The sequence below is a fragment of the Phascolarctos cinereus genome, unplaced genomic scaffold (assembly GCF_003287225.1).
Source record: "Phascolarctos cinereus isolate Bilbo 61053 unplaced genomic scaffold, phaCin_HiC Scaffold_5;HRSCAF=322, whole genome shotgun sequence".
NCBI lineage: Eukaryota > Metazoa > Chordata > Mammalia > Diprotodontia > Phascolarctidae > Phascolarctos > Phascolarctos cinereus.
The window spans coordinates 176,355,636-176,380,969 of record NW_027555958.1 but is presented as its reverse complement, the minus strand read 5'-3'; the positions used below and the strand labels follow the sequence as shown (position 1 = coordinate 176,380,969).

The window sequence follows — 25,334 nt, the reverse complement described above, 5'->3', positions numbered from 1 at the left end:
GATCTTCATTGCTGGCTATTAGTTTTATTTATTAGGCTATTAGGAGTGTCCACTGATCACTGTGACAGCATTTAAAAACTGTAAATCATTTTGTGTCTAATTTGGGGACATATAAGGTACCTTTGTAAACTCTCTGAAAGAGTAATTCATTACAGTGTCCCCAAAGAAATAAAAATGAATGGAGATGTCTAGTAATTGGTTACTGATATGAATGAAGAGATGACCAGAAGGTTAAACTAAAGGGAAAACACAGGCACCTGCTGGGGGAAGACATCACCTAAACTTGTAGTGTTAGTTGGGAAGATGGAGGGCAGGTTATAGGTCTACCAGTATAAATACAAGTGACTCATTCTCTAAAGCTACTATCCTTTTCAGGGATAACCCCAGACTGGCAACAATGAATCCTTTGAGCCCTGGCCAGAACAGGCCACTGAAATAATACAGGAATAGCTGGGGACTGATGCATAGAAAGGAAAAGAGACTAATGGAAAGTCTCAGGGGACTTGCTTTTGCCCTCATATGCCTCTTGAAAATGCAATATCCAGAGGCCCTGGTATTAGAATGTTCAAAGAGTCAGGATAGACAATTTAGAAATGACTGAATTAGCATCCTAGTTCTGTTCCGTCCTCTTTTCCATCTGTGTTTTTTATAAAGCTTTATTTCTATTTCATTAATGTAGTCATGGTTGATGTGTATGTCTTTTCTCTTCATGCAATATTGTGTTACCATTGTGTCTTATGCTTTTCCTTATACAAAGTGTTCCCTCTTATTCCTCCCAGCATTCCAAACCCATAGGTCATTGTTGTAGTTCATATCATTTCAGTCATGTCTCACTCTTTGTGACCCCATTTGGTGTTTTCTTGGCAAAGATACTAGAATGGTTTGCCATTTCCTTCTCCAGCTCATTTTACAGATGAGGAACTGAGGCAAACAGGGTTAAGTGACACTTGCCCAGAATCACACAGCTAGTAAGTGTCTGAGGCCAGATTTGAACTTAGGAAATTGAGTCTTCCTTATTCCAGGCCTGACACTCTATCTACTGCACTACCTAGCTGCCCCAAGAGTAGGGACCATGTCTTATTTAACATGTCTTTTCCCCAGCATACAGTTCAGTGCACATTATACAGGAGGTGTTTAATAAGTGTTTGTTGAATATTGAATGAAAATGAAAATGAAAATGAAAACTACATTCAGTTGGCCATTTCATGATGATGAGTGTTTAATAACACATAGTCCTTTCTGAAATGCAAATATAAGGATTCATTCCCAACATATATAGGTCTATTACCATGCAGGACAGAAAAACAGAGGCATGTGTATACCCCTTGAAAAAGCTACATATATGTAACCCTCATGTCAAGGCATTAGCATGACACAAAGGGCCCAGGTCCATTTTGTCTTATTATTCCCACACCGTCAATCTGAGAACTTCACTATCACATACCACCCAGGATGTTGTTACCATCTCCCCTTGAAGGGTACACAGAAATCACAAGGCTTAAAGAAGAAAGACTTTATTCACAGATCAAAAAAAAAAAACAAGTGAGGCACATAGGAGCTAATTTTTATGGGCTCCGTAATAATAATTCCACCAATAAAATGCCCTCCCTCATCAGCTTCATCTTCTAGAAATGTAGCTTCCTTCAAAGCACATCTTGGGCACCATCTCCTCCAAGAGGCTTTTATTCTTCTCCCCAGCTGTTATCTCTCTCCAACACCCCACTCCTAATTACTGTGTATTTATTCTTATAAATTTTCTCCTTAATTATTTACATATGTTATTTTCCCTTTGTAGAATGAAAGCTCACCTCTCACCTTTCTAACTGTCCCAGGTATCTAGATCTATGCTAGGGTTGACATCTGGTACTACAGCCATCATCAGAGTTTTCTTGGCCTAGGTAGAGACAAGCCCTTTTCAGATAAGGCTGAGTTTTCTCAGTATGAAACAAACTCCTCAGTTTGGCATTTAAGACCTTCTACAATCTGCCTTTCTAGTCTTCTGCCTCATTACACTTCCTCATGCTCTCTATTCCAGCTGGCTGTGGGCTGGGCCTGACTCAAGTCAGTCCTCTTGTAATTTATGTCCAACACTAGAATAAAGTATTACGCCACAAAATTGTTGCACCCTATTTTTTTTTAGTCTAAAAATTGGTTTATAATCTTTCATCGTATAATCATTGCATGGTATAATTCTGTTCATCATGCTGCTTAAAAGGTAAGCAGAGCAGCAATGTATTCACCAGTGTCGAATGGATACACATTTCTCGAGCATTACGAGCCCTGAACCTGTGGCACATACACATTGTCAGTATTCAGTTTTAATGTATATTCACGAGTATTTTGTGCATCCTAATCTTGTACCAAAGACAGTTTAGGAGTAAATGATTTTTAAGCAATACTGGTGCAAATTTTAAAAATAAAAGCTTCACAAAATGGTCTTACCCCATTTTTCTACAAAAAATTTGGCATAAAATCTGTGATAATTATGTGGTGAAATATGGTTTCTAGAATGAAATGAGACACTTGTAAATAATTCAACAGTTTGCAAAAGATTTATTTAACCATTATAGGAGGATATTCAAAAAGGATGTGCCTTGCAATCACCCCGAGTTGATTCAGTTGAGGCAAACTCCCCCTCCTCCGAGTTGTCCATGGTTGTCTGCTAACCAACTCTCAGAGAACACCTCTCAGTGGCTACTTAGTACTTAGGCAGCAAAGAAGCAAAATCAGTTATAAGCGAATCAAGTCTCGAGGATGGTTTCAATACCTTTTAAGGAAAAAACTAACCTAAACTACATGGGGGCAAAGTTAAAGTATTGCTCCCCACCCATACAGGCAAATGAAAATAAAAGCTATTCTCTACTCATCCTGCCTCCCTGATAAAATTCTCTTCTTGCTTCAGGCCAAGGTCAGGTGCTACCTACTCCGAAGACTTCCCCATTTCCCCTAGGTTAGGAGTTCTTAATCTTTGTGTCACGGACCCTTTGGTAGTCTGGTAAAGCTTAGAGACCCCTTCTCAAAATGATGTTTTCACACGTATAACATAAAATGCATAGGATTGCAAAGGAAGCCAATATATTAAAATCCAGTTATCAAAATGTTTCTTAAGAAACAGGTTCACAGACCCTCTTATGCAAGCTGAAAATAATCTCTCTGATTCCAAAATTTCCAAAAGCACTTTGTTTAGAACTTACTTATTTATGCTTGTCACATTCTGAATCTGTATCATATTTATTGATATACATTGGCATAGCCCTCCTATTAGATAATAAATTCTTTTAGGTCAGAAACCATATTGTTTGTCATCATTTGTATCCCCAGCACTTAGCATCAAACCCTGCACATTTTTTAATGACTTGGGTTTTTTTAGTTGTTTATTTTTTATTTTTTATTTATTTTTATTTTTTAAATATAAATTTATTTATTTTTAGTTTTCAATATTTACTTCCACAAGATTCTGAGTTCCAAATTTTCATCCCATCTCACCCCTCCCCCACCCCAAGATGGTATGCATTCTGAATATCCCTTCCCCTAGTCTGTCCTCTCTTCTGTCTCTCCCCCCCCTTCTCTTATCCCCTTCCCCTTCTATTTTCCTGTAGGGCAGGATAGACTTCTGTACCCCATTTCTGGTATTTCTTATTTCCCAGTAGCATGTGAAAACATTTCTTTGAAACATGTGGTTTTTACAACTTTAGATTTCAAATTTTCTCCCTTCCTCCTTCCCCACCCACCCTCACTGAAAAGGCAAGCAACTCAATATAGGTTATACATGTGCAGTTATGCAAAACACTTCCATAGTAGACATGTTGTGAAAAACTAACTCTATTTCCCTTAACCCTACCCTGCCCTCCCATTTATTTTATTCTTTCTTTTGACCCTGTCCCTCCTCAGAAATATTTGCTTCTAATCACCCCCTTTCCCAATCTGCCCTCCTCTCTATCATTCCCCTGCTCTCTTGTCCCCTTCTCCCCCTGTTTTCCTGTAGGGTAAGACAGATTTCCATACCCAGCTGAATGTGTATATTATTCCCTCCTTAAGCCGAATCCTATGAGAATAAGATTCACTCAATCCTTCTCACCTTCCCCCTTTTCCCCTCCCCTGTAAGAGACTTTTGGGGTTTTTTTGTGAGATAATTTACCCCATTCTACCTCTCCCTTTCTTCTTCTCCAAGTATAATCCTCTCTCATCCCTTAATTTTATTCTCAAGATATGACCCCTTAATCTTCAACTCACCCTGTGCCCTCTGTCTATCTATTATTTATCTATCTATCTATACATACATACGTATAATTTTTTTTCCTCCAACTACCCTAATACTGACAAAGGTCTCATGAGTTATAAATATCATCTTTCCATGCAGGAATGTAAACAGTTCAACCTTAATAAGTCTCTTATATTTCTCCTTCCTGTTTACCTCTTCATGTTCCACTTGAGTCTTGTATTTGAAAGAATGACTTGTGTTAAAATTGTTTCTTGCCTTCATTCCCCTGACCACTCCCCAGCACCTTCTAGTCAGTATAGTAAGTAACTTTCTAAATAGCCAATATAAAGGGGCCACAGAAGGAAATAAGATTGCAGAGGGGAACCTGGAAGTCACATACAAACTGCCCCAAAGATCAAAGGAGCATAATTTACAAATTGTATCGTATATTAACCAATATATGCTGAACCAGCAGAAGCCATGCAGGCTTTGCTGTCAGGGCCTTTTGTCCTGTGATATGTAAATTTTACACAAGTTCCAAACCTCAGCAGTAAAGTCAGCAGAACACCAAATGGCGTTGATAATTTTCAGATGATGTGGACATGTTAACTTTAAAGTTTTACTGAAAACTCTGAAGTGATTTGGATTTGTTAATGAACTAACTACAAAGTGGCACAAAGAAGAATTAGTCTCTTTTCAAAAAAACAAACAAACTCTATAAAATAAGACCTCAAATTCCTGCTTCCTGAGCACTCCTTGCTGTTGAAGAGCTCCCAACTCCAATCGGGGGCTATGTAAGTGACTCATCCTTTCCCCATGCTCCTCCTCACACGGTCTGCCTTCACCATTCCATCCCCTGTCCCCACGAACTCTGCCTCCCTACTTGTCTTAGTACTTATGGTACTATTTTCCCCTACACCCTCTTTGGTCATTAAAGTGATTATGGCCCCATTTCCCACTGCCACCATGGTCTTTCTTGGTGAGTACACAAAGAACTGGGCATGCCTACCCCCATTGCATAATTTTATAATTTCATAAATTAATTACCAATTAATTGTGGAAACTATGGTCATCTTTACGTCATCTTTAATGGAGTCTGGATTGCAGTTCAAGTGCCAAAGACATTGCCCGACCCACCCACCTCCAAATGATCTCCCCACCCCCCACCAATGAAAGAAAGTATAAGGCCACTAGGCTGTGCTATGTCCCAGCTCTGAACTAATTAATTGTGATTCTGAATTGTGCTTTTATTGGTATAGGGAACTCTCAGTAAAGAAACTTCTACCAACACTTAAATGGCAAAGCAGCTGCTACACCAGCTCTTTCCCCTAGAGTCCTCCTCTAAAGCACCTTCCTGATGTCATGGTCAACAACAACCCTATAATACAATTACCCAGTTACACAGCTGCATAGTAAATGTAGCCCTGGAAACTTCTCTCAATGAATAACCTTTCACTGGGCCCAGGGCATTCTGGGAAAAAGTGATATAATTCTTTATAACCTCTATCAAATTGTTTACTGTCTTAAGAAAGGAAGAGGGGAAGAAGGAAGAAAATTTGGAACTCAAAATTTTATATAAAAAAATGAACATTAAAAATTGTTAGAAAGAAAATACTATTTTAAAAGAAAAAATGTTTTTCTATATGACATACCTAAGGTTTCATCCATAAACCTATGTGACAATTTAAAATTTTTAGCCTCCTAAGAAAAATGTGGCCCCACCCTTCCACACACACTATGCTATAGCTATACTTACAATATTTGGCAACTAGGTGATTCAGTGCATAGAGTACTGGACTTGGAGTCAGGAAGACCTGAGTCTGAATCCTGCTTCAGACACTTACTAGCTTTGTGGCCCAGGGCAAGGCACTTAACCATAGTTTCCTCATCTATAAAATGGGTAAAATAATAGCATCTTCTTCACCAGGCTGTCGTGTAGCTCAGATGAAATAATATGTGTAAAGTGCTTTGCAAACCTTAAAGCACTATATAAATGTTAACTGTTATTATTGTTATCCATATTTCTTTACAATTTCTGATGTTTAAGGAATGATCACTGTTTCTACTTCAGGAATCAAGTGATAAAGTAATTTGCCTAAGACTATGTCATCTTCAATGGAGTTTGGATTGCAGTTCAAGAGCCAAAGACATTGCCCGACCCACTCACCCCCAAGTGCTCTCCCCACCCCCCACCAATGAAGGAAAATATAAGGCCACTAGGCTGTGCTATGTCCCAGCTCTGAATTCCTGTTTGAAATGTTTATTGGGGACAAGGGGAAGCAAAAAGTGCTCAGAATTCCAGAGCTAGTGCTGAGGTATGATGTTCTTAGCTCTGTCTAGATGAGATCATAAGTTTTGGGAAATTCAAGACATGCTGAAGAATTTAAAGACAGTAATTGGAAGAGGGAGATCAGCTGAACACTAGAATGGGCAGCCACTGTTTTCTTCAAGTACTTACTGTGACCTTGGGCAAATTGCTGGAGACAGAGTGGCTTAAAAAGAAGTGCTGGCCTATGAGACAGAAAACCTAGATCCCCAGTATTTATAAACTGTCTGAATTTGGTCAGGTCATCAACCTCACTGGGTCCCATTTTCCATATCTGCAACATGGAAATAATCATACCTGCCTCTTGACCACAAGGCAGTTGTGAGTTTCAAATGAGATATTTTTAATACAGATAGAAAGTATTTTTGACCTCTGTGGGCCACAGTTTTCTCATCTGTAAAATAAAGGGTCTGGAACACCAATCATACCACAAATCACAATAAGCTCCAAACAGAAACATAACCTGAATATAAAAGGTCATATTGATGAGGAATACATGACCCTCACCCTTCTAACTAAATGAATTTGGGTACCTACTTCTTGAGAGGGTTGATAATGAGATTAATTGAAGTCTTTCTGGAAATGATGAGAAAAACAGAGGCCCCTCCACCCTAAATAAATGGACTGGTCAATGAGATAAGATTTAAATAGGCTGGTCAATAAAATGCTAACTGATGCCTCTCCACTCTGGGTAAATGGGCTGGACTATGGAATCAAAACTCTAAGCAACCGCCTCTTGCCTGCATATCCCTGATTACCTCACCTCCCCATCTACAGTAGGTTTTTCTCCATAAAAATCCCTACCTTCTCCTGGCTAGTGGGCGTCTCCCATAGGGGGCTGCCTCCCTTAAGGGGTGGTGACCTCCCTTAAGGAGGAACCTCTTGGCATGTTATCTAGAATAAATGCCTTCACTTGATTTGGAGACAACCTGAGAAAATTCTTTGGATGATACCATGATACACACATACCCTACACCCCAACATTTTGGTGACCTTGCACCTCATCAATATTATTTTAAAAGTTGAAGAGAATAGAAGGAGGTTCCTTTCACAACTACAGTTTGGAGAGTATCTTAATCAAATAAAACATAGAGGTCATCGTAATGGACAAAATAGGTCATTTCAATGACACAAAAACTTTTGTACAAATAAAATCAATGAAGAGAGAATGATAAGAACTGTCAAGTGCAAAAATATTTGCATCAAGTATCACTGGAAAAAAGTCAATAACCTAGATCTGTAAGAAGTTAATACAATATATAAGTGAAAGGGCCATTTCCCAAGAAGTAAAGAACATGAAAAAATGGTTCATAGGATCACAGATTGAGAGCTAGAAGAGCCTTTAGAAGTCATCCAGTCCAAACCCCTTACTTTATAGATGAAGAAACTGAGAGATTAAGCAATTTACACAAACTTTCAAAGAGGTAGTAATTGGTAGAGTTTAGATTTAAATCCAGCTCTGAGGGGGTAGAGACCCTGGGAAACCCCCTCACCCTGAACTTTCCTTGAACTTTCCCACATGGCCAAATCTCTAGCATTCACCTGAGGCATCAACTCATCCCAACCGACCTTTCTTTGTGGCCTACATCCAAATTCTCAGTTCTCTGTTACCTCTAACCTAGCAATTCTTCATTGTCTATTACCTCCAGATCACCTCTGGCTACTTCCCACCCTTAATTCCATCTGGACTCCTATCTCATGGTTCATGTTCCTGACATTTGCCTAGGGCAGCTGGCCCTTCCTGGTACTTCCCAGTCACCCCAGCGTACTGTCCACTTCCATCCAAGATCCTCCTACAGATTTTCTTCCCATAGAAAGAGTAAGTTCTTCTACTGAAGTGTGCATTTTTTAGAATTGCACCCACCCTCACTGGTATTCTAATAAACCTTATCTTTGACTGAAAGAAGGCTTGGGTCCAATTCATTCAAGGCAGGACCTTTGTTGCTTGCCCTTGAATTTTGGGGTTCCCAGCCCCCCTAAACCTCAACTTCTGCTAGTAAATCCAACATTTTTTTTCACAAAATAATTGCAGGGGCAGCTAGGTGGCGCAGTAGATAGAGCTCTGGCCTTGGAGTCAGGAGGAGCTGAGTTCAAATTCAGCCTCAGACACATGACACTTACTAACTGTGTGACCCTGGGCAAGTCACTTAACCCCAACTGCCTTACTAAAAAGCAAAAAAAAAAAAAGAATTGCAAATGATAAGTAACCATATGAAAACAAAAAAAAATTAAAGGAGTATAGAAGTTTTACCTCATACCAGGGTGTGTGGTACAGCGACTCTAAATCAATTAAACTCAGAGACTTCTCAAGGTGGAAGCAAAAGTTACTTTGTATTACAATCTGGAGAGAAGGGGCTTCTGCTCCCCTGGTACACTTCCAAGAGAAGAGAGGCGAGGCCCAGAAAGCAAAATGAGATTATATACCCTAGCAAACCAACCTCCACCCACCACTATCCCTTACTCCCATTGGTTGGGAGGCAGGCTTACATTCTACGTGTAAGAAATCTTCCTATTCCATTAGCTGGGAGGCGGGCTTACATTCTAGGCGCAAAAATTCTAAGACAAAGAACAAGGGAACAGGGCATAACCAATCCAAACACACATGTCCTTATTTAGTCAACCTAATGCTGATGTGACAGTGGTGTGGCAAGCCGGAGGGGGTTTAGGGCCAAATTCCTATAGGTTTAGGCAATTTCTAGGAAACCAAAACTTACTGCAATTTCCCCTCCCTAACCCCCTTCTCCTTATCCCAGAGACAAGAAAAGGCGGGAAGCTTTTCAAAGGGCCAGCAGTTCAGGTTGGGGGCAGGCCTGTTCTTTCTGCTACCCATTTAAAAACAGGATCTGAGTGGGGGAGGGTTTTGAAAGCAACAATCAAGAACTATTAACGAGAACCTTCGATCCCCTGAGGAGGCTTCACTTCTGAGAGATCATCTCTCACAAGTGGTATTCTAAAGCCTGCCTTAGTGGGACAGGGTCTCTGTCTCCCTCCACCAACAACACCCTGCCCCCCAACGCAGTACCCTGGTCCCCATCTGCCAAACGGTGTCTTTGTTGGACACCAAAAATTCTAGTTAATGGCAGTGGCACATTTTTCTAGGGAAATTGGCAGGCCTTTACAGGAGTCTGGTTGGAGTTCATGAGCCTTACTTTCAGGCTCTGAAGGAAGTCTGGGTAATTGGAGTGAGTTGCTACAAGCAAATAAACAAAACCCTCCAAAAACCCAGCAGTGGGTAACAGGATGTTATATTCCTCCTATAATAGAATCCCAGAATTCTAGAAGTGAAACGGACCCTGGAAGTCATGTAGTCCAACCCATAACTGAAGGGAATTCCCTATTAGGATATATCACAAAAGCCAGACCCACCCCTTCTTGAGGCAGTTCTAAGTGTAGAAAGTTTTCCCTGAAATCAAGCCTGAATTTCCCTCTTTGAAGCTTCGACTATTTGCTCTTGGTTCTGCCCTCTGGGGCCAGATGGAATAAATCTAACTCTTCTCCCCCATGACAATCTTTCAAATACTTGAATGTAGCTATCATTCCCCGCCCCCACCCCCCTCCAAGCCTTCTCTTCTCCAGACTAAGCTTCCCTAGTTATTTCGATTGAATCATGTAAGGTATGGACTCAAGACCCTTCACAAAATTTGTTCCCCTCCTTTGGACACTTTCTGGCTTACTAATTTATTGAGATAACACAGTGCATAAGAAAGAGCTCTGGACTTGCAATCAGGAAGACCTGAGCTCAAAACTTACTTTAGACACTTACTAGCTCTGTGACCCCGGGCAAGTCACTTAACCTCTCTCAGCCTCAGTTTCCTCATGTGAAAAATAATAGCACCTCCCTCAAAATATGATTAAGAGAATCAAATGAGATAACATATAAAATGTGTTGGAAACTTTAAAGAACCATGTAAATGTGCAGAGTACTATATTAGTTGCCATGGAAATACAAATATTAGCTAAAAGCAATTTCCTTTCCTCAAGGAGTTATGGTCCAAAAGAGTAGATACTTACAATAATATGACATTATATCTATTTCCCTGGGCACTTTGCCAGGGGAGAAGTCCCAAAGGGATATCTAGTCAAATGTTTTCTTGCCCATGTGTTGTGTATTATTTTTTTGGGCAAAATTATGTATCTATATTACCTCTCTAAGTAAACTGTAAGCCCAAAGAATAAGGACTAAATTTTACACATCTTTGTATTTCTGGTCCCTAACTTGGGGAATCTTACAGTAGATATTGGTTATCAATGATTAGGAAGCTGTTATAGCTACTTAAATGACCATCCCAATAGCAAAAGCCTTGTTTTAATTTAGGGAAGGAACAGAGAGATATTGAAAGACCATCTCTATTACAGGGCTAAAGTAAAATAATTATATGGATAGAAGAGGGATGGGGCCAACCTTTCAGACCTAACCTGCAAAGTCTTTGTTTACTGTTTTCACTATGTCATCAATGGGGAAGTGAGTGGTAGCATTCCTTCCCAAGGGAGATGTCATCTGCCAAAGCTTTTCTTTTTGCAATGGAGCAAAAAGGGATAGTAGGGAAAATAGGAAAGAAGAGAATTGTAGACACCCGCCCCATGTTCTTTAAAATGCAAATAATCAGACATTCAACTAGAGATATAAGGGCCAAATGCAACACCCCTGACCCCAAGGTGCTCTTCATGAATTTTTAGAAAATAAATCTGTTGGGACAGCTAGGGGATGCAGTGGATAGAGCTCCAGCCTTGGAGTCAGGAGGACCTGAGTTCAAATCTGGACTCAGACACTTGCCACTCATTAGCTGTGTGACCCTGAGCAAGTCACTTAACCCCAATTGCCTCACCAAAAAAAAGGCACAAAAAAAAGAAAGAAAAGAAAAGAAATCTGTTGAGGTCTAGGGATGGTAGGACCCCAAAATTCAAAGGCAAAAGACACAGGTCCTGCCTCGAATGAATTTGACCCAAGCCTTCTTTCAGCCAAAAACAAAGTTTATTAGTGGTTGGGGTGAGCAAGATTCCTAGTGAGTCTGCACTAGTGGCTAGATTTTAAGAATCTGAGCACTTTAATGGAACTAAGACAGATCTTTTATACAGAAGACTGTGAGAACAGAGAAGGGGTCTAGAAGGAACTAAGAGTGGGAAGTGGCAGGGGTGATAGAGGTAACAGAGAATTGGGGGTTTCCGGCATAGGGAGGCAATGAAAGGATTAACTGGGAAAGGCCAGTTGCCCCAGGCAAACGCTGGGGACCCTGGCCATGTGGGAAAGTCCAGGGCTTTTCCTTTTTAGGTTCTAGATCCCAAAGACATGGTCTTTTCCTTTTAGGGGTCCAGATCCCATCCCCAACAAATCCTTAAAAAAAAAAACTTGCTTAGGTAGGTTTAAAATGAACGGATAGGCCGGTAAGTGTTATACCGAGAAATGAGCGAGTTGACGACCCAAGCTAATTTTAAATTGTGGACTTTATTAGCGCGCGGCTGCCAGGGATATTCACATCCAAATCAAGCCGCCCCCATCAGGGGTTGAGCTAGGGTTTATATAGGGAGTATACAGGACAGGGAGGGGGATGGATCTTTGAAGTCTGGCAAGAGGAAGAGGTTTTTTGGGGGGGGGCTGGTCAAGGACACCCTTCTCCCTCTGTGTAGATATGATAATGCTCTGCAAACTTTCTCACAATGGAGGCTTCCAGAGATATGATCTGAGGGCTGTGGCCTGAGCAGCCAGATAAGGGTCTTGCTAAGGAATTTGGAGGTTTCCAGAGACATGATCTGAGGGCTGGAGCCTGAGCAGCCAGATAAGGGTCTTGCTAAGGAATTTGGAGGTTTCCAGAGACATGATCTGAGGGCTGGAGCCTGAGCAGCCAGATGAGGGTCTTGCTAAGGAATTTGGAGTTTTCCATGGCCTAAAGGGTTCTACTACCCAAATGGTAAAATAATGTTCTGCATTACATTCCCCACTTCTTTTGTGTACCACGTCAAACCCTTGACGTGGTTGGGGCTGCCTCATTATAGGGTGCAAAGAAGGCAGACACCAGGGTCTGATAACGGGGACCTTTAACCAACAGTAACTTAACTAAATTAATACAGGATCTAACAAAGTCAAGGAGCCGATTAACTAGACAAGGACCAAGAATTAGGGCTATAGTAAGGAGGAGCAAAGACCCGGCTAAGGCAGAAATAAGAATGGTTAACCATGGGGAAGTCCGAAACAGGCTGTGGTACCAATTTTCGTTCCCTTCTCGTTCCCTCTGCCTGTCTGCACTATTTTTCCATACTAGGGAAAGGCTCTCCTGAACTACACCTGAGTTATTGGCATAGAAACAGCAGGCCTCCCCTAGGGTGGCACAAAGGCCGCATTGCCTGAGAAACAATAAGCCCAAACCCCTCTGGTTCTGCAGAACCATCTCTGCCAAGGAGGACCTGTCTCTCCAGTTGGGATATAGAGTGCTCCAGATGACTGACTGAGGTCTGCATCGACCTGAGCACTAAGTTCCTGGTAACTGGCCTCTCCTCGGACTAGGGCAGCGGTACCCACAGCAGTTGATCCCACTAACCCCAACCCACTGAGGATAGGGATGAGGAGGGGAACAGCTCGCTTGCTTCAGTAGGACACACTGCCCTCATGACTGAAGTACTCCCAACCCTCCGGGCCCTGAAGAAGGGAGACCCTGGGGATAATGGAGACTAATATACATAGAGGCTCAGATTCTTTTAGGAACACTGCAGCGGAGACACACTGTGTGATCCCATCCAGACAGGCCCACCAAGTGCCGGATGGCGCTGAATAAAAAGAGGAGGAGGATTGGGGAACAACCACAGTACTATTACAGACAGGAGAGTAAGGAGAAGTTTTCAGGGATGTGGTGGATGAGGTAAGACAGGTACCTTTTCCTTGGACATTCCCCAGGGTCAACTTAGGTTGTTCCCACCGACAATTCTCCGAGTCTGGGCTATGGGAAACAGAACCATTAACTGCCACTCCCACATTGTATGGGGGTGGTGCATCCATACACAGCCAGCAGCTAGGTCCTAGGTCAGGCTGGTGGAGTTGACAATGCTATGGATGGCTCGGAGCAGTCTTATAATTGAGGGGTGAGGGGGATCAGCCTGAGGGGTCCTACTAGGAGCCAGAGGATTGGGAAGAATCTTAGGTGGTTGAGGGGTGCTGAGCCGGTCGGAGGGGATCCTAGTGGGGGACAGAGGATTGGGAGGAATTTCAGGTGGGCGGGCCAGTCCTCCTAGGGGACCGATGGGCAAAGGGGACCTCTCAGGGACCTGTTTATACACAGAGAGGAGCACTCCTTCTCCCCTCTTACAGGCATACAAACCCCAGGTCTGGGGTGTGAGACACTGGAGGGACTGTTGATTAGGGATAACAAGAGTCACATAAGTAGAGTTGGCCATGAGGGTAAAAGATGCTGTCAGGTCAAAGTACTCAGGAGGCTGACATACCCTTAACCCCTGGCAGAGAAAGGGTTTGGAAGGGATGACAGAGCACGGTGGTTTTGGAACATTGAAGAGGGCACCAGGGCCTTGGGGTCCAGGTAGGCAGTCAGACATAGTAAGGGTGTATTCGGGGTTAGCGCCCCTAGATTTGAGGACCCACTGAGGTTTTGGCAAAGGAGCATGGGGATTAGGATGTCCAATGCAAAGGATTAAAAAAACAAGGGAAAAGGTTAGGAAGGGGATGTTCGGGAGTGACGCAACTTGAGGGGATCTGGACCAGGTATCGTTTCCCATTTCTCAGGACTGGTAGATGAAGCGGCTGCCTTTACTCGTGAATGATGAAGCCAGACAGGGATAGAGTCCACCTTTATGGCTGTTGGAGTGGTCAGGATCATGGTGTAGGGACCTTTCCACTTAGGTTCCAGGCCAGAGGCAGTGTACTTCTTGACCAAGACTGGGTCTCCTGTGCTGAAAGCGGGTACAGGCTGACAGGTAGAGACTGGTAGGTGTCCTGGACAGATTTTAGAAGAGTCCTCTGTGTTTTCTTTCTGGAGTCCCTGCAGGAACTTGGTTAAGGAAGAATTAGTGCCATCCACCCTGAGTTCCTACTTCCCCCTTTTAGTTTTTGGCAAAGGAATCATCCAAAGAAGAGGACTGCCGTAAGAGCCGGACCCATACTGCCAACCCCCCACTAAATAGTAAACAAGAGCAAACAACAATATGCATACCTTACATTAATCCACAGGCCCCAATACATACATAGATATATGAAAGAATCCATTTTAACACAGTACATATAGGATCTTAAATGTTTCAGTCATGCCATGTTTCTCTGATAACATGGACAAGATAAACCACAAGCCATTTCTCTTTTAACATTATTAATTGTAACACAACTTTAAACAAGTGTGATATTACCCAAATAACAAAATAACATTCTCACAAACCCCTGACCTAATTGTAAAGAACCTTAACTTATATAGGAACACAACAGGAACACAAGTCCCAGTTCTATAGTACCCTAAGATGTCACATTGCCTAAGGAACATTTCCAAAATGAGCTCTAAAAAGCTTGCCTGCATTTCTACTCTTGTTCATAAAACTTCACTAAATTGGTACAAAAGTTCTTAAATAACACAAATTCCAGAGTAGTATTAAGGAAACTGAATTCCTAAGTATTCCAGAATCCCTCATAAGTTTTTAGTTAAAGGCACATAGAGATAGTTCAGTTTTCCCAGTCACACAGGACTAGGTTCAAACAATATAACAAAGTTTACTCATAATTCGCAAAACTGCATAATTACATTAAGTCAGGTACAGATTAAACTAATCAGAGAGCTCACAATAGACTAGTTTGGAAAAGAGAGATTTACATGTAATCAGGGTAACAAAGAAAACCTTAGACAGGAATCATACAAATCAATACAATCAGTATTACCTGTATTAACTGACATTAAGTTCCTTGTTCATGTACAATCGGTTTAATTCATAGGCAGTTCAAAAAGGGAGCTCTGCTTCTCTGGCTTAGTGTAAAAATCCAAAACTGTGATCTTCCTACCTAAACATGCTTAAAGCTTGGATTGCTATGATAGATACATCTTGGAAGCCAATCATATCAGTCTAATCCTACTGTTTTTCTCAAAATTTGCTATCCTATTTAATTAGACATCTATCACATTACACCTTTGTCCTATTATTGTGTGTAAACATTTCCTCCTTAGGGGGATGTTATCCCTATATTATTATTATGTGGCCATGAATGTACTTGCATCCTATTACGGTAACACAGGGATGTTCCAGAGGGACAGGGTCATATATCATATCAGAAGGAAAGAACTTCCTTAGCTCCATTTGATTCAAAAAAGGAAATAGCACAATTGGGAAATAGAGTCAAGAAGATCCTATCTAGGCTGTGTCCAAGGTTGTCCTCAAAAGTCTTCCCAGGAACAGACTTCCACCTTTATCAGTTATCAGCCTGCAGCACATGCCATTCTACTATTGGCTTTATGGCAACTCAGACAAGTACCCTGGTAATCAAAGCTCAAAACAATAGTAAATGTCTGTCCCATAAAATCACAAATCCTGGATAATAAGAATTTAATCTCACATTGGTAATAGTAAGAGACTGATCACAGAAAAATACTACTGCTCTCATAATTCCTTTAAACAATGGGAACATCTTGAGGTGAGTATAATCAATTGAACCCCAATAAGGGCCAAAAAACCTGAGCTAATTCTTTTTTTTTCAAGTGAACCAAAAACACCCCTTTCCAGGACCAGATAGAACTGACCAACATTCTTTCTGTTTGTTATCACTGTCTGGGACCAAACACTCTCCAGAACAATGGGACTTTTCTTATCTCGGTATCTTATGGACATAGACTATGCTATGTCATGTTAATGGTAAAAGAAACACAGATATCTTGGTCTATAATTTCAACTGACACTTTGACACCTTCCCACTCTATTGAATTTACAACCCATTCAATTAAGAAAATTTCCTTCCCATGCCACATGTCAAACAAACATATGGAAGCTGCATTTTTTTTTTTTAGGGCAGATGACCTTGCCCCCCCCCCATAGTTTCCAGGGATCCTGGCAAGTTTACAAAATAAGGGGAATTGCCATGTGCCCCTCCTTTTCACACACAAGTAGTCAATTAACAATCTTAGGTTTTGATATTAAAACAGTAACCCCAAAAACTTAGTTAACAATCTCACAAATTTTATAAATTATAACAAAACAATTTCAACTGAAAATTCCCTTTCAATAGAGACAAAATTTGAAACTTTTATACTTCCTTGAATTACAATATTTAAAAGGAAATGTTACAAAACAGGATCATATAAAATGCCCCAACAGCCAAATTGACTCCTTTTTTTGCTTCTGAAGACACAATTAACTTAACATTCTAGATTATAAAAGAAATTGCCCTTCCAGCAACATAACTAATACAATTGACCCAATAAAAAATCTTTCTTCTTTCTAGACCCTTTCACCAGGTCCAACAGTCTTCTGGGGCCACTCCCATCCCTATAGACTGGCTTCTTTACCTTGACCCATCCCCTTTTACTCCCCATGGCTGATGCTGGAAATACTTCCAGGCTGTAGCTGCTGCCCCTCCCCTTCCTTCCTATAGCCAGGTGGGGGAAGGTGAATTTGCGGGCAGGGGAGAGGGGGTAAAACACTCTCTTCCTAATCTGATCTGGGATGAAAGGGGTTAAGAGAAACCCAGTGCTGTTTGGGATCCCCACACAGAGATACCCTCTTGACTCAAGGGGAGGAAGTGGGGGAAAGGAGTGACAAGATTGTAAAGAGGTGTTTAAAAACTCCTTAATGATCTCAAAAACTTCCAGATTCTGCTAAAATGTTTTAGCTGTCCTATCTTTTTCACTTCTACGTCCACCCCTTAAAAACTTAGAGTGGGGCATTGAACTTTCAAACCCACATTCTTGAGACCAGTGCCCTTTCTTATGTTACCTGAAGCAGGAACCATTGACTCTGTTTCTCTGAAAGCACCCATTTAAGGCCAATTCAAGGACACAATTTACATAGGAATGAAACATAGAAAATTCACAGTGGATTAAGACATAATTGTTATCAGTATTAAATTATTGCAACAAATTAGCTTGCAAATGGAAATTTAGTAGGCCTTCTAAAAATCATACAAAAAGATTTTGCAAAACATTACTTTGTAAAAAGTATTTCCCTTTCTAAAAAAGCTTACAGTTTATCCTGATGTTAGAAGGAATAATCACTAAACTTTCATGAAAACATTTGTTAGAAATTTTTAAGGCGATAGATATCTTTCCTTTCTACCTTAAAGTAAAAATAAACCTTTAAAAATGGAATTCATTAAAACTAAGTTGATGTAAAATGTCCTCAAGTAACATAAATAACTTCCCAAAGTACCATAACAAACTAAATTCCTAGTTGTTACAGAATTCCTAGACATCACAAAGTTCCTTAGTCAAAAACAGAGAAAAAAATTCAGTTTTTATAATGCGTGAAGAACATTACCACAATAACAAATATTATCAAACTTTAAAAATTTACTCAATTTTTATCTCAAGATTCTCATTTACTCAGGAATTTCACAACACAGAAAACGTTTACACAGATTTGATAAGAATTATAGGTGAAACTTCCTCCAAATAAAATTTGGAAGTTTATTCTAACCCATTCATTCTCCTATTTATTTATTAGTTTTGGAGGGTAGAAAAATATATTCCCAAATGCAATACCCTTGTTAACTTAGAAATGTACTGGACCAGTATTCTGATTGCTTTTTCTTTCCCATAATGACCAATCTTTAAAAGAACCCACCCGGGGATCTAGCCTGAAAGGTGGGTGGACATAATTCCCTCTGTCTCTCCTCAAACTGCCCTCACTGTGCACTCAAAACAATCCACTCGTCTGAGTTTCCTTCAATGTACCTAAGTGCAAAACAGTGTAACAAATGCTCAAATTGAAAACCTCACATATTTACCAATTTGGATGAGCTGGGGCTCGTGGGAAAATATCAACTAAACCCAGCAAGCTGTCCTCAGCATATAAACCATTTGTCTATGTTATGGTACACAAGAACTTTTCTCTTTGTCTCCACACTCAAACTTGGCCAGAGTTAGAATGCAAAGAGAGAGAAACTATTACTCATGCAAAAGTCCCAAAACCTTCTCACTTTCAAAACCTCCAGTCACACCATGCAACTAAATCATATTCCCTTCAAATTTTCTACACACAGTCCTCTCTCCTACATGCTTAAACTTCCTTGCCTTTCTTTCTAATGATTTAAAATCCTCTTAAAACCTGTACATATCTCATTCCTTTCTAATTCTGACCTGACACTTCAAAAATCCTTCCCAACTTGCCCTCTACCAACCATATAACCTAAATAATAAAGTATTCTTCTCTCTTTCCCTCTCCCATCCACGCACTGCTTTGAAGCTGCTGTTACCTGGGGAGGGAGAGGGGGAGAATGAAGGCAACTTTTCAGAGTCCTGCTGCAGCCTTTGGCTGTCTGGCTGCAAACAACCCAAAAGGGAGGGAAATGATATACTGGCCGTATTCCCCCATTATTGCAGAACATAGACACAGACAAACAATAAAAGCCTGAAACAAACACATCCTCCCAATGGAAGTCTGGAGAAAACTGTCTGCAATCCAGTCTGACACCTGTCTTTCAGTATGAAACAGAGGTGGCTTCAGGCAGATGATTGCAAAACAGAATCTCTTAAAAACACAATCTCTACACATATAAACTAATAGACCAACACTGAGACAGAAACCAGGAACGAGACACGGGCCCAACAGAACTAAGACAGAAACCAGGAACCAGAAACCGGGTACCAGGAACCAGATACAGGCATAGTCCCGACGTCTCGGGGTGCCTGGGGGATTGAGGCACTAATTAGGTGCTCTGCCACGTCTGGCACTCGTTCCCCACCAGAAAACAGGTTTGCAAACATTTACCTCCAGAGGGTTACCAGGTCCACGAGGGCCGAAATGAGGTACAGTCGGAGTCGGGGAGGGAGGCTTCTCCTAGTCCTGAGTCCTGGGGCCCTGGAACATCATCAGGGGCCGGCTCCCCTAGAAGTCAGAACAGAACAATTCCCCCTCCCGAGGCCGATGTCCTCTCCAGGTGGGTCTCTGCAGTGCCACGGTACGCTGCTATCTCGCGGGTCTCCAAAATGTTATACCGAGAAATGAGCGAGTTGACGACCCAAGCTAATTTTAAATTGTGGACTTTATTAGCGCGCGGCTGCCAGGGATATTCACATCCAAATCAAGCCGCCCCCATCAGGGGTTGAGCTAGGGTTTATATAGGGAGTATACAGGACAGGGAGGGGGATGGATCTTTGAAGTCTGGCAAGAGGAAGAGGTTTTTTGGGGGGGGCTGGTCAAGGACACCCTTCTCCCTCTGTGTAGATATGATAATGCTCTGCAAACTTTCTCACAATGGAGGCTTCCAGAGATATGATCTGAGGGCTGTGGCCTGAGCAGCCAGATAAGGGTCTTGCTAAGGAATTTGGAGGTTTCCAGAGACATGATCTGAGGGCTGGAGCCTGAGCAGCCAGATAAGGGTCTTGCTAAGGAATTTGGAGGTTTCCAGAGACATGATCTGAGGGCTGGAGCCTGAGCAGCCAGATGAGGGTCTTGCTAAGGAATTTGGAGTTTTCCATGGCCTAAAGGGTTCTACTACCCAAATGGTAAAATAATGTTCTGCATTACATAAGGACTTACCTTCTGAAATTTCTGGCTATGAGCTTCCCCTACATCCATCCCAGGCCGATTATATGAAAGTGCTATCTCTTTGATGAAATTACTCACACCAAAGCTGGTAGGAACCACCCATCAGTAATGTAAACTCAGAGCTGGAATTGGGTTGTGCCTGACTGAATGCCAAAACCACCCCACCCCCTGTCCAACCTCCACCCCCAGTTTCAGAGAATTAATGGGGTTCAATCTGTTCATAACCAGCATTCTGAGAGTGATCGACTTAAATGTTCAGTGACTAAATGCTAAAACTGTGCTTTTGCCCCCAATTTTTTTTTATCATTTTATTTAAAGTTTTGAGTTCCAAAGTGTAACCCTTCCCCCTTCCTCCCCTCCCCACTCCCTGAGAGAGTAAACAATCAGATATAGGTTATACATGTACAATTATGTAAAATATTTCCATATTAGTAATTTTGTACAAGAAGACTCTAATAAAAGAAAAAAAGAAAGTGAAAAATAGCATGCTTCAGTCTGTATTCAAATATCCGTTCTTTCTCTGGAGGTAGATAGTAGGCTTAATCATTAGTCCTTTGGGATTGTCCTGGGTCATTGTTGAGAACAGCTGTCATTCATAGTTCTTCATCAAACAATATTGCTGTTACTGTGTACAACATTCTCCTGGTTCTGTTCACTTCACTATGCATCAGTTCATGTAAGTCTTTCCAGGTTTTTCTGAAATCATCCTACTTGTCATTTCTTATAGGACAATAATATTCCATTACAACCATATACCATAGCTTGTTTAGCCATTCCTCAATTGATGAGCATCCCTTCAGTTTCTCATTCTTGGTCACACAAAAAGAGCTACTATACATATATATCTGTGCATTTTATATGATTAATGTTTGGTGGATTTTTATTAATTTTTCTAGATGGATAAAGTTTTGTTGCTTTAAAAAAAATTCACCATGTTGGAAAGCTAACAAAAAATGTATTATACCAATTTCTTTTATTAATTTAATTTTTTTCAATAAACAAAACTATTTTTCTCCTTCTTCCTTCCCTCTGTTGTATAAAAAAAGAGAAAGATACAAAACTCTTCTAACAAATATACATAGTCAAGTAAAACCCATTTCATTTGGTCACGTCCAAAACAATGTATGTCTCATTCTGCACCCTGAGTGTATCACATCTCTTCGTCATTGGTTTTCTGGAATCACAGTTAGTTATTTGTGTTGATGAAATCTTAAATGTTTCAAAGTTGTTTTTTCTCAACAATGTTGTTGTTATTGTCTGAGTTGCTCTTCTGGTTCTCCTCACTTCAATCTTTATCAATTCATACAAGTCTTTCGGCTTTTATTTGATGTCCTCCTTACATTTTCATCCTTGAATGCGTTTAGGATACTTCTACATTTTCTCTCTGTTTTATGAGACTGTTTTGCTCATAGTCATTCAAGAAGTCATCAACAATTCCTTTCACAGTATTATTCCATTACACTCACGTGCCATAATTTGTCTAGCGATTCTTTAATTGATGTGTCTCCCCTTAGTTTCCGGTTCTTTGCCAATCTACAAACACCGGTTATACATTTTTTTTTATATTTGATCCTTTTCCTCTTTCTTTGAGCTCTTTGGAGTATAGCATTCCCGATTTCTGATTTCATGGACTAATAGAGAAAAAAAACCTTAAAGGTGTCCCCCACTTCCCTATTGGAAATTAACACCTCAATTATTCATTAACACCTTTGCTGGGATTAGTTGACTTCCATTTAAGAGCAAGAATAAGTGCCTCAGGTTGAGTGGTCTTATAAGAAGGAGTAAAAATGTAGACCTAAGAGGGAGGAAAAACACAGAGCAGAGGTGGAAAATTGCCAAAGAGAAACTTTACTAGTTTTACACAATTTTTCAGAGAGCCCAGCCCTGGCCATTCATTTCAAAAGCATTTAGCTCCATTTCATCCTTCTACCCTTTCACATGTGTGACATTGTTTACAAATGGGAGGTCATCTTATCCATTCCTTTGCCTCCAGGTACCATTCCAGCTGTATCTACACAGCTAGGGTATCTGTCCTGTTTTTCAAATGTTTAGAGAAGAGGAATCCACAATCACCCTTAGCAGTATCCAAATACTCAAATGGAACTGTGACCAAATTCATGTGCTCCAGCAAAGCACATTACATTCATGCTGGCCCATCCTGTGGCGCTCATACATATCCTTCCCACATCCTGGGGACATTGAGTCCACCAGATGTTGCTAGGATGTGCTTTCTTTTGAAATCTCAAAGTTACCTGCAATCCCTACCCACCTCCACCATACTTTTCTATCATACAATTCCTCAACGATATCTTTTATTTCTGTTTTTCTTTGGCATTCTTCTTCAGTAGTAAGTTACAGCCTGCTAATACCCATCATGACCCTCTCCATTGTCCTCTATGTAATATTCATTTTTAATTCTGCTGAGATTGTTACATTCCATGTCTTGCTGCCACATAGCAACCCTGGTAGAATGCTGGCATTTTTAAAAATAAGCCTTTGTTTCCATAGGATACATGGGGTCACTAATGTAGCTTTGTAGTTTCCTAAAGACCATCCCCCCTTCTCTTTTCCTCTTATTTAACTCTGAGCCCAAGTCATTATCAATCTACCTTTAGTCCCAGTTGTACATATTTTTAGACAAGTTCTGTAGGCTGTCCATTCAAATCTATATTGCAATCAAAGCAATAGACTTTCTTTGTCCACTTGGTCTTTGTGTGGACAGACAGGCCGAACTCCTTGGAGTGATTACAAATCTCTTCCAACAGGCTCTGCAATGTTCTGGGAATTGATACAATCAGCACAATGGCATCTGAAAACTGTAGCACATCTGGAGGACTTCATCATTGATGAGGAATCCCTCTTCAACCTTCAAGCTGTATTGAATCTCCTCCATCACAATTGCAAATACTTTTATGGAGCATATATCTACCTGTTTTATGATTCATCTGATATTTCTGTAGGATGGTCATTGATCAGGATTATTCCTATTGTTTTATTTTCCAAAGAATCTTGAATGGTTTTAATGTTTTCTCTGTGTGGAAGACACCTTGTTGGAAATGAACCTATAAAATAGCATTTTGTTCTACAGAGTCAATTTTTTTTTGTCAATTAACAAACAACAAGCCAATGGGATTTAATATTCTCTGTAGCTTTCAGTTAACTGTAAAATGGTAAGATGTGGTCCATTGCTAATGTCAGTTGGGAAAGCCTGTTTGTTCCCTCCTTATTCCTTCTTCAAGGATGCCCTCAATTTACATATAAATAGAGCATAAAAATTTTCAGTGGAATAGATGGCATATAGGTTATTTCTCAGTCTCTTTTTTCAGTATTTAAGTTTTTTCCCCCACCTTTGTACCTTTCCCCTCTTTTAGATATATTGTATATTAGTCCTTCAGTGTCCTCACAATTGTGCTGCCTCTAGCATGGACCTTCTCTCTCTATATATACTTGGTTCATATACACTTTCCTTGTCTGTTTTCTTTAGTGCTGTTTCTACTTCCTATAAGAGGAGTTCTTCATGTTTTATGTGTTGCAGACCCCCTTGGCAGTCTGTTAAAGCCGGTCTGGGAAAGCCTTCTCAAAATAATGGTTTTTAATGCATAAAATAAAATACATAGAATTAGAAAGGAAACCAGTTATATTGAAACATAGTTATCAAAAAAATTTTAAGTCCATGTTCCCTGTGAAATCTATCCGTGGACACCAGGTTGAGAACCCTTTTTCTGATAAGCATATCAGCACAGTCATGTTATTAGGATCCAAGTATAGGAAGATTATGCCATAAGCTGTAGAGAAAACAGTTCTTATAATAATTTTTACAAATCTTTTCCATTTTTCTTTTGTTTGTTGCCCTTTCATTTTCCTCCTTAAATGCCCTTAGGTTACCTCTACTTCTTCTCTCTGCTTTATGAAGCTATTTCACTCATAGTCATCCAAGTGAGGTCAACAAGCATTTATTAAGCACCTGCTATGTACCAGGCATTGTGTTAAGGGCTGGAGAAACAAAGAAAGAAAAAAAAAGAAGAAGCTCACAGTCTAATGGGGAGGTCCATCAACTTTCTTAGTAAGATTTTACAAAAAGCTTATATTCTAACCTGGTATAGCCTTTGGCTCTCATCTCACTCCATTTAGCAAATAAGTCAGATGTTTTCTGGCCTATTGTGGATGAAATTATATTATAGTCAGTGTCAAGATCATTTCTACTGTCCATTTTTGGTTATTTATTGGCAGTTACTTATTGAAATAGTTTAGAATTAAGTTATTTTAATTGTATACCATATCTTTTTATCATTACTATTCTTTCTTTTTAGTTTTTGTCAATTTTGAGATTCATTCTGACAAACGGATGGTCTGCCTGGACACAGAAAGCTGACTCAAGGTTAACTTCCTCATCAATAACAGTTTCTGTCTCTCCACCAAAATATAATATATCTTGTTCTTTATTATTTGGTATTATTTGGTGCTCACTACATCCGGTACCTACCAATTCTTTTCTCAAATTAAGTTTATGATATAAAGTCATAAGGCTTCAATGTAATATATGTTCTTTGGCTTCTCTCATTTCGTCTTCCTAAGCCATGCTTTCTCATATATTCATCCCCATTCTCACCCTTTCCCATCTTTGCCTTGAAGTAGTCCAGGATCAAAGTGTATATTGATTTAATCTGGAAGGTGTCATCAAATTCTTTGTAGAATGTCTCAACCATTTCATTGTTGATGTAATAGCCCACTTGAGAGCAAGAGTATATTATATACCCCAGGTTTCTCATGGAAAAAATAAATTCTGCTCCACTCCCACAAGAGGGATACCGTATTCAATATGAAGAAGTTTTTCATAAGTCTCATCTGTAGTAGCTTTAACACATTTACTCTTGTTCTGTCCTTAGTGGTAATGGAGAACAACTTGTCACCACCCACCACAGAATCTCCCTTTCATATGATCATTGAGCTGGAAGGGACCTCAAAGATCACCTAATCCAAGTCCCTCATTTTATAGATTAGCAAACAGAAGCAAAAGAGGTTAAATGCTGCCCCCTTCTCCCAATTTACACAGATAATGAATGTCATATGTGGGATTTGAGTACAACCTGGGCTCCCAAGTCATGGTTTTTTTTTTTCATACTGCCACAC

General features: G+C 40.4%; 3 long non-coding RNA genes across 3 annotated transcripts in view; all 3 read left to right on the top strand.

Annotated features, from left to right (window-relative positions):
• Window positions 1–23,287, top strand: part of LOC144457915 (uncharacterized) — a 36,361-nt gene extending 13,074 nt beyond the window's left edge. The window contains exon 3 of the long non-coding RNA XR_013487518.1: window positions 22,970–23,287. This is a non-coding gene — a long non-coding RNA (uncharacterized LOC144457915). The remainder of the gene's footprint in view (window positions 1–22,969) is intronic.
• Window positions 11,928–12,646, top strand: LOC144457570 (uncharacterized). The gene is made up of 2 exons (XR_013486991.1): window positions 11,928–12,258; window positions 12,399–12,646. It is a non-coding gene; the product is annotated as an uncharacterized LOC144457570 (long non-coding RNA).
• LOC144457569 (uncharacterized) lies at window positions 19,644–20,459 on the top strand. The gene is made up of 2 exons (XR_013486990.1): window positions 19,644–19,986; window positions 20,127–20,459. It is a non-coding gene; the product is annotated as an uncharacterized LOC144457569 (long non-coding RNA).
• Window positions 23,288–25,334: the final 2,047 nt, after the last annotated feature.